This window comes from Acomys minous, assembly GCF_964271855.1.
Source record: "Acomys minous genome assembly, chromosome: 13".
Taxonomy (NCBI): Eukaryota; Metazoa; Chordata; class Mammalia; order Rodentia; family Muridae; genus Acomys; species Acomys minous.
Genome location: NC_140495.1, coordinates 110,226,657 through 110,239,466, shown reverse-complemented (window position 1 = coordinate 110,239,466; position 12,810 = coordinate 110,226,657). Strand labels below are relative to the sequence as shown.

The 12,810-nt window shown below is 44.4% G+C and overlaps 1 protein-coding gene across 4 annotated transcripts in view; it reads left to right on the top strand.

Moving 5' to 3' along the window:
* The window catches only part of LOC311581480 (H-2 class I histocompatibility antigen, Q10 alpha chain-like), a 119,334-nt gene that overhangs the window by 102,089 nt on the left and 4,435 nt on the right, over nt 1–12,810 (top strand). The window lies entirely within an intron of this gene.

Here is a 12,810-nt window from a genome sequence, read left to right as displayed (position 1 = left end):
TGTTCTTGTGCTTGTAATGCTTTAGTAACATTTATAGCCAAACCATTCACATAGGCAGCAGTGTGAATACTTTGAACTAATGATACAGAGGCAACAGCAGTAACAGTAATGGCAACAATAAGAGCAGCTAGTCCAGCAATTATAAGTCCAAACATTCTTTTTTCTCTTCGTAATAATTGTGCAGAAGCTTGATGAATAAGTTCAGTCCCTCTTTCCTCGTACCATCCTTGGGACAAATTAACAGGAACATAAACATACCCTGGCTGTTTCACAATCAAGAAATTATCAATAGTATGGTTAATACAATTAGTAATTTGACAATCTGAACAATTAATTTGGGTTTGTCCTATGGTAACATTTCCGCTTTAAAAATGCATAAGGTTCAGGTACACAGGCCCTATTAAACACACTTACTTGATTTTGATCTTCAGTAAGACCCATACTATCCCAATTTGAATCCAAATAATCTTATGTCTTTTGACTTTTATTTCCCCCAAAGTGGCTACTGCCTTCCACAAAGATGTAAAATATGTTTTATTATTAAAGGTCCAAATTCTAGATACCAGATTTATGGGCCGTTGACCAGTGGCGTCCAGCATATTCCAATCACAAAAGGATGTGTTGGAACAAACAGTCTCATTATTGTGACACACTCTCCAAAAGGGAGCAAAGTCTGATTTCGGAGGCACTACATTTTGACAGACAGGAATATTAATTGGAGGACGGCCAGATCCACATTGAGGATTTCCCTTATATGGATAATAAAAGTCCAAGGCCCAATGAATTCCTGTAGAAACATTTGTGTCCCAATCATCTTGTATCTTAACCTGTTGGCATCCTTCAACAAAGGTTTTTGTAAAACAAACCAATTGTCCTTCAAATCGTCCTGAATAGTTCAAGAAAGCATGAAAATATTTAATATGACTATCAGAGTATTGTCCCAAAATTTTGTCTGGTTAACATATATAGGAATGTCAGAAGCTTCATTCCATGTTACAGGATGAATAACTGGTGGATTGAGAACATAAGCCCAATATACTTCTGCATGGCATCCTCTGCTCCGGAACATGCTGCAGGGATAGTTGAGCCATCCCTCTCCTCAGTTTTCCCATCCTTGTTTTCGGCATGCTTAATACACCGCTCAGGTATCCACCAAGGTGCAGGAGCATCTGTAGGATAAACATAAACATACCCACGCCCCCATACTAGTACAGGGTCAGGGCCGTAAATTTTCCTATCTAGTGGGTCCTTCCAGTATACCAATGGCTTTGCCTTATCGAAAGGACGCCAATGGCGATCTGCCGCTGATAATCCATCTTTATCCAAAGTTTAAAAATTTAAAGTAAAGAGAGCATGTGATAATAGGGTTTTTGGAGTATCCTTTATACCCCATATTCCCCCTTTTATTTTTCTTAAATGATTTTTAAGTAAATGATTTGCCTTTTCTATAATTCCTTGCCCTGTGGATTATAAGGAATTCCTGTCTTATGTTGTATTAAGAATTGATGACAATTTTTTTCAAAAGATTTACTAGTATACGCAGGGACGTTATCAGTTTTAATAACTTTGGGTTCTCCAAAAATAGAAAAGCATTGTAGTAAGTGAGTTATAACATATATAATACATTCTCCTGGAAAAACATTAGTTACTATATAATGAGAAAAAGTATCTATAGTAACATGTGCAAATGATAATTTTCCAAAAGAGGGTGTATGTGTCACATCCATTTGCCATAAATCATTAGGTTGCAGCCCTCGAGGATTTACCCCATAATGAGGGAGAGGCAACAAAGGTGCACAGGAAGAGCATTGTTTACCGATATGTCTAGCCTGTTCTCTGGTTAAATTAAATTGCTTTTGTAGTGATAAAGCAGATTGATGATGTAAAGAATGAGAACGTTTTACACTTTCAATATTAATATTATAAATTCTATTAAGAGAATCAGCAAGAGCATTATTTTCAGCTAAAGGCCCAGGAAGGCCAGAGTGACTGCGAATGTGTCCTATAAATAAAGGATAAGAACGCTGCAATAACAAGGATTGAATAAGACTTCAATGTTTCTGAATAAAGGAAACTGAAGAATTAATTAAAGTAACAGTTTCTAACCATTGTAAAGCTTGCACTATATAAAGACTATCCGAACAAATATTTAAAGAATCAGGAACTTGTAGTAATGCTTGATAAACTGCATATAATTCTGCCATTTGTGCAGAAACATCTTGTAATTTCCATGTATATTTTTGATCATTAAGAAGTAATACAACATTACCATTGGATGATCCATCAGTAAAAGCTGTAATGGCAGAAGTCAAAGGCATCTGTCTAACTATCTTAGAAAAAACAATCTGATGATATGAGGTAAAACTTAATATCTTATCCTTGGGGAAACAATTTAATACCTCCCCCGAAAAATTGGCCAAGGCTTCTGCAGACGAATCTAACATATTTAGTAACCAAGTTATCTAGTCTGGTTTATAAGGAATAATAATTGTATCTGGATCTTTACCTAAATGGGTTAAGCTTAATTTTCTTCCTTGTTTAATTTTTTGTGCTATTTTCTCTGGATAGGAGGTGAGTGTTTCTGATTGTCCATGAGACCCATGTATCCAAAATAAAACTCCATCTTGATATAATACCCCAGTAGGGGTCAGTAGAGGAGGCAGAATAATCAAACTCCAAGACTTAGTAATATCTGCATAAGAAAGGCGTGCCTGTTCATGGCAATCTCTACCTTTCTTAATGCTTTAGCTTCAGGAGTCATGACTCGAGGGGAGTTAGGATCCGAATCTCCTTTCAAAATTTGGAATAATGGGCTTAAATCATGAGTACTGAGTTTCAAGGAAGGTCGAACCCAATTATATCTCCTAACAATTTTTGAAAATCATTCAATGTCTTATAGGATGATAAAGAAATAGACATCTTTTGAGGAATACAATGCTTTGGGTACAATTGGAATCCCAGATATTTGTACGGAAAGTCTCTTTGAATTTTTTCATTAGCTATTTGCAATCCATGATCTCTTAAATGCGCCTCCATCACAGCATATGCTCGAACTAATAAATCACCATTAGGGGCTGCCAGCAAAATGTCATCCATATAATGAACCATAATAATTGTAGGATATAGTTGTCTAACCTTTTTAATACTATTGTCAGCAAATTTCCGACACAAGGTAGGACTATTAGCCATCCCCTGAGGTAAAACTTTCCAATGATATCTGGACTTTGGTTCTTGAAAATTAATAGAAGGAACACTAAAGGCAAATCGAACACAGTCTTTAGGGTGCAATGGTATGGTGTAAAAACAATCTTTTAAATCTATAATAATTTTACAACAATCTGCAGGAATGGCCATAGGGTTAGGTAGGCCTGGTTGTAAAGCTACCATAGGATACATAGTGTTGTTAACAGCTCTGAGGTCTTGTAACAATCTCCATTTACCTGATTTCTTTTTTATAACAAATATAGGAGAATTCCAAGGAGAAGTAGAGGGTTCAATGTGCCCTCATTGAAGTTGTTCCTGTACCAACTCTCGGGCAGCCTTTAACTTAATCGCAGGAAGCGGCCACTGATCAATCCACATAGGATCATCATTTCTCCACAATATCTGATCTGCGTGAATTACAGGAGAATCAGAGGCCGCTACTGAAAAAACCCCCGATCCCTTACGATCCTGTTTAATCTTCACTTGAATTGGCTGTTGAATTCCTGTTCCCAGATTACCTAAACCTTTACCTGGAAGGTAGCCTGATTAGCCATTATATTAGAAACTTGAGGGCTGGGACTATACAGATAGGCTCCCATTTGAACAAGAATATCTCGTCCCCATAAACTAATTGGCAAATGTGGAAGTACATAAGGTTGTATAGTGCCAGAGTGTCCTTCTTCATCCTGCCATCCCAAAATCTCTGCACTCTGATGAGGTGCGTCAGCTGTGCCTACGCCTTTTAAATTAGTAACTGACGTTTGCAATGGCCAATGGGGGGGCAATTTTCCTGGGCCAGCACAATGACTTCCGCCCCAGTATCCAACACTCCTTTAAAATTAATATTTCTAATACGTATTTGTAGTTCAGGCCTTTCATGTCCAATTTGTTGCAAGAAACAAATATCACTGGAGCCAAATCCTCAATCTCCTCTTTTTTTATTGTTAACTTGACCAAATTTATTTATCACTGGTAATAACAAAATTTGAGCTATTTTGGTTCCTGATGGAAAAGTAAATATACTAGTTTCAGTTTGCATCATGACCTTTATTTCTCCCTCATAATCTGCATCTATTAACCCTGGTGACACTTTCAACCCCTTCATAGTAAGGCCACTTCGGCCGATTATTAGCCCACAAACCAAGTCCGGAAGAGGACCATATATCCCAGTAGGAACGTAGGAACGGCTTGCATTCCCATCTCAGGAGTTAATACGAGGTGGGAGGTGATACAGAGGTCCAGTCCAGCACTTCCAGGGGTTGCTCGGATGAGGGAAGAAATGGATTGTTTACTTGAGCTGGGTAGACCCCCTGTTTTTGTCGCTGGGCCTGGGGGAGGCCCCTCACACCTGTTTCCTGACTGTTTGCCGGCAACAATTAAATTACCATCTTTATCTCTTTTTGATTGACATTCACTAGCCCAATGTTTTCCTCACTTACATTTTGAACACATGCCAGGTTCCTTCACAGTAGTTGCTTTAAATCCCCTTTTTCTTGGGCAGTGTCTCGCCAAATGTCCTAATTGACCACAGGAATAACAACTGCCAGGAGGGCCTGCCATTCGTTCTTTTTCGTCCTTGCAATATCGCCATAGCTTGCTCCACTGAAGTGCCTTTCATGGCGGCAGCCAATGTAACACCCTGCACATATCCTGGGCCAATGTCAGCACGGAGTTTAACATAAGCATTAAGAGTAGCTCTTCCTTTCCGAGGTCTCATGGCAGCCTGACAGACTGCATTAGCATTTTCAAATGCAAGCTCCTTAACGAGTTTAAGAGCGGCTTCAGAATCCTCTATCAATCTGGCAGAGACCTGTAACAGGCGGGCCACAAAGTCCTGATATGGTTCATCAGGGCCTTGTTTGATTTTAGATAACTCTTCCTTTCTAGAACCAGCCTTTGGTAACTTTTTCCAGGCATGCATTCCTGCCCACCGGATAATATCATAGGCCCGGGCATGGAAATTGAGCTGAGCATGCACTGTTGCAAAGTTCCCAGGCCCTACCAATTGATCATAGGTAATTCCTAATTGCTGATATTGTTGATCTTGTGCATAAAGGGCACATTGCTCAGAATATTCAGTGGTCCACAACAAATAGTCTCCTCCAGATAGAACAGCTTTAACAATACTTTTCCAGTCAGAAGGAGGGAGAATGTCAGAGGAAATGGCTTCTATAATGGCAACTGAAAATGGTGCTGGACACTGGTAATTAACCATGCTCCTAAGTATTCTAATGCATTTGATGCAGCCCAACAAAGCTTCTGTTCCGAAATAAATTTGACTCTCCTGTCCACAGCTACAGTACATCAAAAAAAAGAAAGAAAGAAAAAAGAAAAGAAAATGGTGCTGGAGGACCATACTGAGCACAGGCTGCTTTTAGCTCCTTTAACTGTTTAAAAGGAATAGGTCCATAATCATTAAACAATTGGCCATTGGCATTTTGTCGAACTACAGGGTGTACTTGAAAGCCTTCTAACGCCTCCCCTTCGGCTTTTGCCTTCTTTAATGCCAATTGCATGGGAGATTGTTGGGCAATTAAATCCTCTGGCCCGGGAGGTGCAGGCCATTTACCATCTCGAAAAGCAGGCGGGACAACAGGTAAGGATACCTGGCTCCCTGCCTGTAAGGCAACAGACTGCATAACAGGGGAGACTTCTCTGCTGTGACTAGGATCATATTGAGCAGCCTGTTCCTCCAGATCATCCCAATCCTCAGCATCTGGACCCTTTGCTAGATTTAAGGCTTGCAATCCTTCTATAAACTCCTCGTCAATACCATCCTCAGCATGTCTTTTAATTGGCTTGGAAATATGTAAGGCGCGGCCACACCCGATAATGGCGGCGACCTGAGACAGCAACTGTTACAGCTCCCGCACATGCGCAGACCTAAGCCCTCTCAGTGCACCCCTCCCGAACAGGGGTATGCGTGCTCGCAGGCATTCGTGGTCTTTCGCTTCAGCTTCAAAGGATGCTCCCAATAAAGCGCGATTGAGAAGGATCCTGGTGTCTGCGTCGTTTCTGCCGGTGGCGGGAGAACGCGACAGAAATATGAGTCATAGGCTTCTCATAGCAAGGAGGCTCAGCCGGGGGAGCAGAAGGAGCAAGTGGTGGAGGGGACAGAGGAGGCATGTCACTCATAGAACGGGATCGAGACAAAACTCTTTTCTGACTATTCAACTGTCGACCCCACTTCTCGTCTCCTGTGTCTCCTCTAAGACAATTCCTTGATAAGTGACCAGAGGGTAAATGCATCTATAGGAACTTTCTCTGGTCCATGAGCAGTATAAAAACTCTTGATTCATTCTCCTACTTTTTCCAGGTTTCAATATTAATTGTCCCTTCTTTAGGGAACCATGGGCATACTTCATCAACAAATTCAAGAAAACAAGAAACTTGTTTAGAACCTACTGCAATACCTCTAGCAGTAAGCAAAGATTTAACCACATCAAGAAACATATTACTCTCAGTACTTGCATTTACACCCGTTTTATCGCCTGTAAAAAACGCTATTCCTTGCCTCAGATACTACTCACCCAACCGCGCCTGTTTGAGGCAAGCGGCATTCCTTGGTTCCAAGTTCCCTGGGTTTCCGCAAATGACGGAGACCAGCTCCGCGAATGTCTTCAGTACAGGCGGACTACTGCTCTGATGGCAAATAGCAACGGTTTATTTCTTAAGCACAGCTTTCATACTATTTTAAAGTAGCATATTTCTGGCTTGGTGCATGACATTGGTTATTCATTAATATTACCAATAACAAACTTAGTTCCCATACCTATTAGAGTAAACACGTTCTGCGAATCAGTCAAGGGAGAAAATTTCACGAACAAGAAAGAAGATAACTGTAAGCCTTCCCTCTCCTTGAACCAATAACTGTTTCACTTTATCATGAATTCACAAGGAGTTACTGCCAAGACTTCTGGGAGCAGAGCCAGAGCTGCCCAACCCTTCCAGGAGGGACAGCCCCTGAGCGCTTCCCCAAAATCCTTAGTTAACCCTTTCAGGCCGATACTAAGTAGCAGTTCTCCTCACCTGAGACCTACCTCCTTCCTGCAGCCTCCCTGGAGGTTCTCTCCATCTTTAGTATCAAAGCGTGGATTATGGGATGGCAGAGAGGAGGCATCCACAGGTTCCTCTTGGATCAGGCCCTATTGGATCTGTGTTGTGCCCAAGGCCCCATCTTCCTCCTGGTTCTGGGACTCCCTGGTGCTGCCCCCCAGTGGCCACTCAAGGCTTTGCAGTAGGGTCTAGTTAGAAGTGAGGTTCATTTTTAAATACATGGTTCAGGAGCTGGGGAGATGGCTCTGCTATGCCAGCACCACATGGTTTATCTGATCCAGCCGTGATTCCTTTTCCAAAAGATCCAATGGCCATGGATGCAAGGCGCACACATGGTGTCGATACATACGGCCAATCAAAACTCAGACATAAAAGTGATGTTTCTTTTTTAAAAAGTAATTCTGGGAATACCAGAGATGGAAATTACTTTATTCTATGTTTCAGGTTCTGGTCCCTAAAATGCCTTGTGCTCCCTGCTTCCTGGGGCTTATGCATCATGGCACAGATCTGTAGCAAGACTGCCAGTTTCTTCTTCTTCTTCTTCTTCTTCTTCTTCTTCTTCTTCTTCTTCTTCTGCTCTTAACCTCTGAGCCATCTCTCCAGCTCTAGTACAGGGTAATAGCTGGTCAGGCTTTAGATATTAACCTGGCTACAGAGCAAAAGTGAACTGAGGAATTAGCAGGTGAGAAAGGATCTGTAGGAGAGATGTTCAGTTCCTCACTGGACTAGGACTAAGACTCCCAACGGGATCATATGAGGCTTACCGGGGTGCGAGCTTCTCCTCCTCCTCCCCCTCCTCCTCCCACTGCTCTTTCTCCCCCCCCCCCCAGCCTCCTCCTCCTTCTCCACCTCCTCCTCCTCCTCCATGGCTGGAGCTGTGGTGCCATCTAGATGCCTGCGTGTATCGGGAAAACCTCTCACGGAGGGAGAAAAGGTGAGTGGACAGCGCAGATCTTCTTCCAAGTCTGGAAAGTTGAAAGTGGAGATGAAGAACGAAAAGTCTGAAGAGCTGAGCAGCGCCGCCTTGAACACACAACAGTAGTGTGAAGATGGCGTCTGAGCAGAGCCATGACTCTGCTGCAGAGGCCACCAGCTGGATGATGATGATGATGAAGATAGGTGATGACCAGCTGGAGTTGATCAAGGACGCTGAGAAAGAGGCTGAGGAAGGAGAGGATGGCAGCCACAGCATCCATGGTGAGGACGGCTCTTAAGTACATGGTGGAGTTTAGAGATCTTACCACGTTGTTCATTTTCCTGGGCGCCTGTGAGAGACCACAGTCCCAGCAGCTCCTCCATGGCGTCTTCAGCGCGGTCTCTCTGTGCTCCAGCGCCTCACCCTTCCTGTGTCCATTAGCTCACGGTCGCGCTGCGCCTCCTTCTGTTCTCACTGCCTTTGATGCTCCTTAGTTTTGTTAAACATTTGTTTATTTAATCGCTTTACAGCCTGATTCCAGCCCCCTCACAGACTCACCCTGGTAAGTTTTACTTTTAATTTGTTTTGGTTTGTTGCTTTGTTGGTTTGTTTAGTTTTTCCAGACAGGGTTTCTCTGTGTAGCCCTGGCTGACTCACTCTGTACACTAGGAAGGCCATGAACTCAGAGGTTTCCCTGTGTCTGCCTCCCAAGTACTGGAATGAGAGCCATGGTCACTGCAGTCCAGCCTGCTATAATTTTGATGCCTCCTTGACTTACCAAAGACAAAGATGTACAATGTTTAAAAAATACTCAAACTAAGTGATTAGGTTCAAACACAAAACTAAACTCATTGTTGTCTACCAGCAACATATGACAGGGCCTACTGGTCATGGACACACCACACACACACACACACACACACACACACAGAGAGAGAGAGAGAGAGAGAGAGAGAGAGAGAGAGAGAGAGAGAGAGAGAGAGAGAGACAGCGAGAATGAGACAAATCTTTTTTAAAAATTCATTTGTCAATAAAGTAATTAAAACATTCACTTGCCCTTATTTTATGTGAATGGCGTTTTACCTGATGCAAGTCTGTTACCATGGAGACAGAGGGGCATGAGATCTTGAAGTGCAGCTACAGGAGGCTCTGGGCACCACGTGCAGCCAGGGAGCAATAACGTGGTCCTCTGGAAGAGCACCTGGTTCTCTTGACTGTGGAGCCATCACCAGCCCCAAGAGAAATAACAATCAAGCTGTCTTCAGCCCAGATGACAAGATGGCAGAGAACCTTCCAGAGCACCAGCCCTGTCTTCCCAGGGGGTATTATTCTGCCCTCCTGAAGCCAAAAGGAAAGAGGCCGGCAGAGGGCAGCAACGAGTCAGGCCTCATCAGAGCTCTCCCTCCTCAGGGGTGGGGCAGGACTCCTCCCACAGCTTCCCCTAGGAGGAAGACACCAAAGACCAGGCCCTTAGAAGTCCACGGAGCACCGGAGTCCACTGGACACGCAGAGAAAGGGAAGCTCTGAGAGCCAGACAAGCTCCTGACTTGTGCGTGTTGGCCTCCTCCTACCCTCAGTGAGGCCCTTTTAGTTAAACCAACTAACAGAAACCAATCATGGCAGGCACAGGGGCTCACACCTTTAATCCCAGGAGTCAGGAGACAGAGGCAGGTAAATCTCTCTGAGGTCAACGCCAGCCTGGTGGACAATCAAGTCCAGGACCGCCAGGGCTGTTACAGGGAGAAATCCGGTCTTGAAACAAAGAAACTAATAAGAAAAAGAGAGGAAAGAAAAGAAACAGAGTTACCACACTGAGGCTCCTGGCCAGGAACCTACACTACCCTAGAAGGAGCCTGGGCAGGTGCTGGGCAGCCTGCTCTGAGCCAGGTCCACCAGCTGTCCCCCTCCAGGCCTGGCACTGAGGAGGGGGCTGCTGACGTCATGCTGGTAGGGGTTCCCTTAGGGAAGTCACTGGCTAAAGCCACAGCTGCCACACTGTTCCTGCCTCAGTCCTTGTGTTAACTTGCCCCCACAGTTAACCCTTTGAAGCTTGGCACCTTGTCCACTGTGAGTCAGCAGAGGGTGAGGATTGACAGAAGATAAAGGGGAGGTCAACACTTTTAGAGGTGAAAGGTGATGGAGAGGCCACCCCAGCTTCATCCATGTTGATTTCTTTTCAAAGAGGAGTCTCTCTCTCTCTCTCTCTCTCTCTCTCTCTCTCTCTCTCTCTCTCTCTCACACACACACACACACACACACACACACACACACACCATCTCTCCCTTCAAAGGGATTAGCACACAGATTATTGTAGAACCAAGTTTGAGTGAATATGGATTTTCGTCACCCTAAATTCCCTGTTCCACGCAGAAGCAGTTTCATGAAGTTTGTGTAAGAGCAGAACAAGTCAAGCCATAAACCAAGACACTTTCACATACACTGATGGAAGCACGAGAGAGGCAGGCACAGCAGGATGGGGATCCCTCCTACAGTCTCAGATGCTGTTTGCTGATGTTCTTAGCTTTTGGGTTAGTGGATGCTAGGGATCTACTAAGATAATAGATTGCAAAGGTTTTAATCTAATAGTCATTGATGTTAATTTCCACCCAGAGTGGACAAGGAATGGCTTGTCAAGAGACTTAGGCTAGCCCAAGATGAGAGAAGTAGCCTCTAGATCTGCAACATTCCAACCCTCCACATCTCTTCAGATCTTCTCAATCAGTCTTTGCAGACACAGCGTCTTTCCCCAGCCACACAGAAGTGACTAAAGGCAGGTGTGCTGACAAAAGCCTTTAATCCCAGGTGGATCTCTGTGAGTCCAGAACAGCCAAGGCTAAAGAGACTCACTCTGTCTCAAAAACAAAAGGGGAAAATAAGATAAGAAACCTAGAATCTGTCTGTGGGGCTGCCAAGGCAGCTGCCTCCTCAGCCTAGGTCAGGATGAGTCCAAACAGCATCTTGTTCCCAGGGAAGACACACAGCACTAAACATGAGCAGTTCATGGAAAAAGGTGTGAGAGCATCCTGGTGCCTGTTCAGCTATGGAACCTGCATGCGGAGCTGACTGGGATTCCTCCTGTGGTAACAAAAGGTTGTGGCCCCGAGTGACATGTGACTCTGTGCAGGAGTGCCCACCCTTCTCTGTTTTCACCTTCCACTTCAGCTACATGTGACTTGAATAGATCAGGTCAAAATTGACAGAAAGAAAATATTTATAAATTTGAATTTTTCTCAGCATTAGTGATCACGGCTGAAACCTGAGGTCAGCAGTGTGCACCTTCTGCCAACGGGAATCATCCCTTAATCAGTGTCCACACTGTGCCTGTCTGATAGACTCTGGAGTTAACTCGGTTATCACCTCCAGGGTCCCACACAGCTGTGACAGGCACCTCATCGGCTCACAAGTGTGACTGAAGGTCAGGGAGACTGTGAGAGTCACAGACTACATAACCTCTACCTCACTGCATTTCTCCTATACAGTTAGGCACAGCTCCTCTCTCACTGTGATGGAGTCACCAGAGCCCCTGTACTGTGGAAGTGTGTGGACACAGGGACAGTGCACTGTGACAGGGAGCAGTGCCCTGCTGCATTTCACTCCTCTATAGGGGTCTCTTTCCACCGTCCACTGTGCTGGACAGTGACCCAGGTGTACAGGGAGAATTTTGTTTTTAAAAAACCCAGTAATAGGGACTGGAGGGATGGCTCAGAGGTTAAGGGTACTGACTGTTCTTCCAAAGTACATAAGTTCAATTCCTAGCAACCGCATATTGACTCACAACCATCTATAATGGGATCTGTATACATAATAAATAAATAAATCTTTTTTAAAAACCAGTAATATTATATGAATATGTTTTGGGTTTTTTTTCCCCCAGTTGTGGGATCTGGGCTGCTTCAGACTGTCCACAGCCACTGTGATTTGTCTCCATCTCTAGGAGGCTGTGGTTTCAGCCAGCTGCAAATGATTCACCTTTGGAAATCTGGGGACTCCTGAGAGGGTGTAAACAGAGAGCCCAGAGAAAGCCTGAGGAGATGTTGCTCCCTCTGCTGCCCCTGCTGCTGGTTCTTCTTTTTCTTCTTCTTTTTCTTCTTCTTCTTCTTCTTCTTCTTCTTCTTCTTCCTCCTCCTCCTCCTCCTCCTCCTCCTCCTCCCCCTCTTTTTCTTCTTGTTTCTCACCTACCTGGTGTTGGGGTGGAGAAAGGTGGTAGAAGCAGAAGTCCAATAACATAGCCAAAAAACTACAAAACCACAGGTCCACACAGACAGTCTCAGGACCTGGGGTGAAGATCCTTGTGAAACACAGATGCATCATCTGGGAAGACACAGGAGGAGCCTGAGTCCAGCAGGAGGCTGAGAAGAGGGACCCTGAGGGAAGAGGCAAAGTCTCCTCTTCAAAGATGAGGCTCCTGCTGTCGGGCTTGGCAGTGTGAGCGCCCACTGCAGGTGAGCAGAGCCCGGTGTCTGTGGGTCTGTGTGGGGCTTGCAGGCCAGCGCCTCTGCTTTGAGGAGAAGCATCTCTCACCTGCATTCCCAACTGCCTGCTGTTCCCACTGTGTTCCTGGAAGCGGTTTTTCTTCTAGAAGACTCCAGGGTCCGACTTCTGAAGAGAAGGAAGAGGAAGGGTGGAGGGAAGGA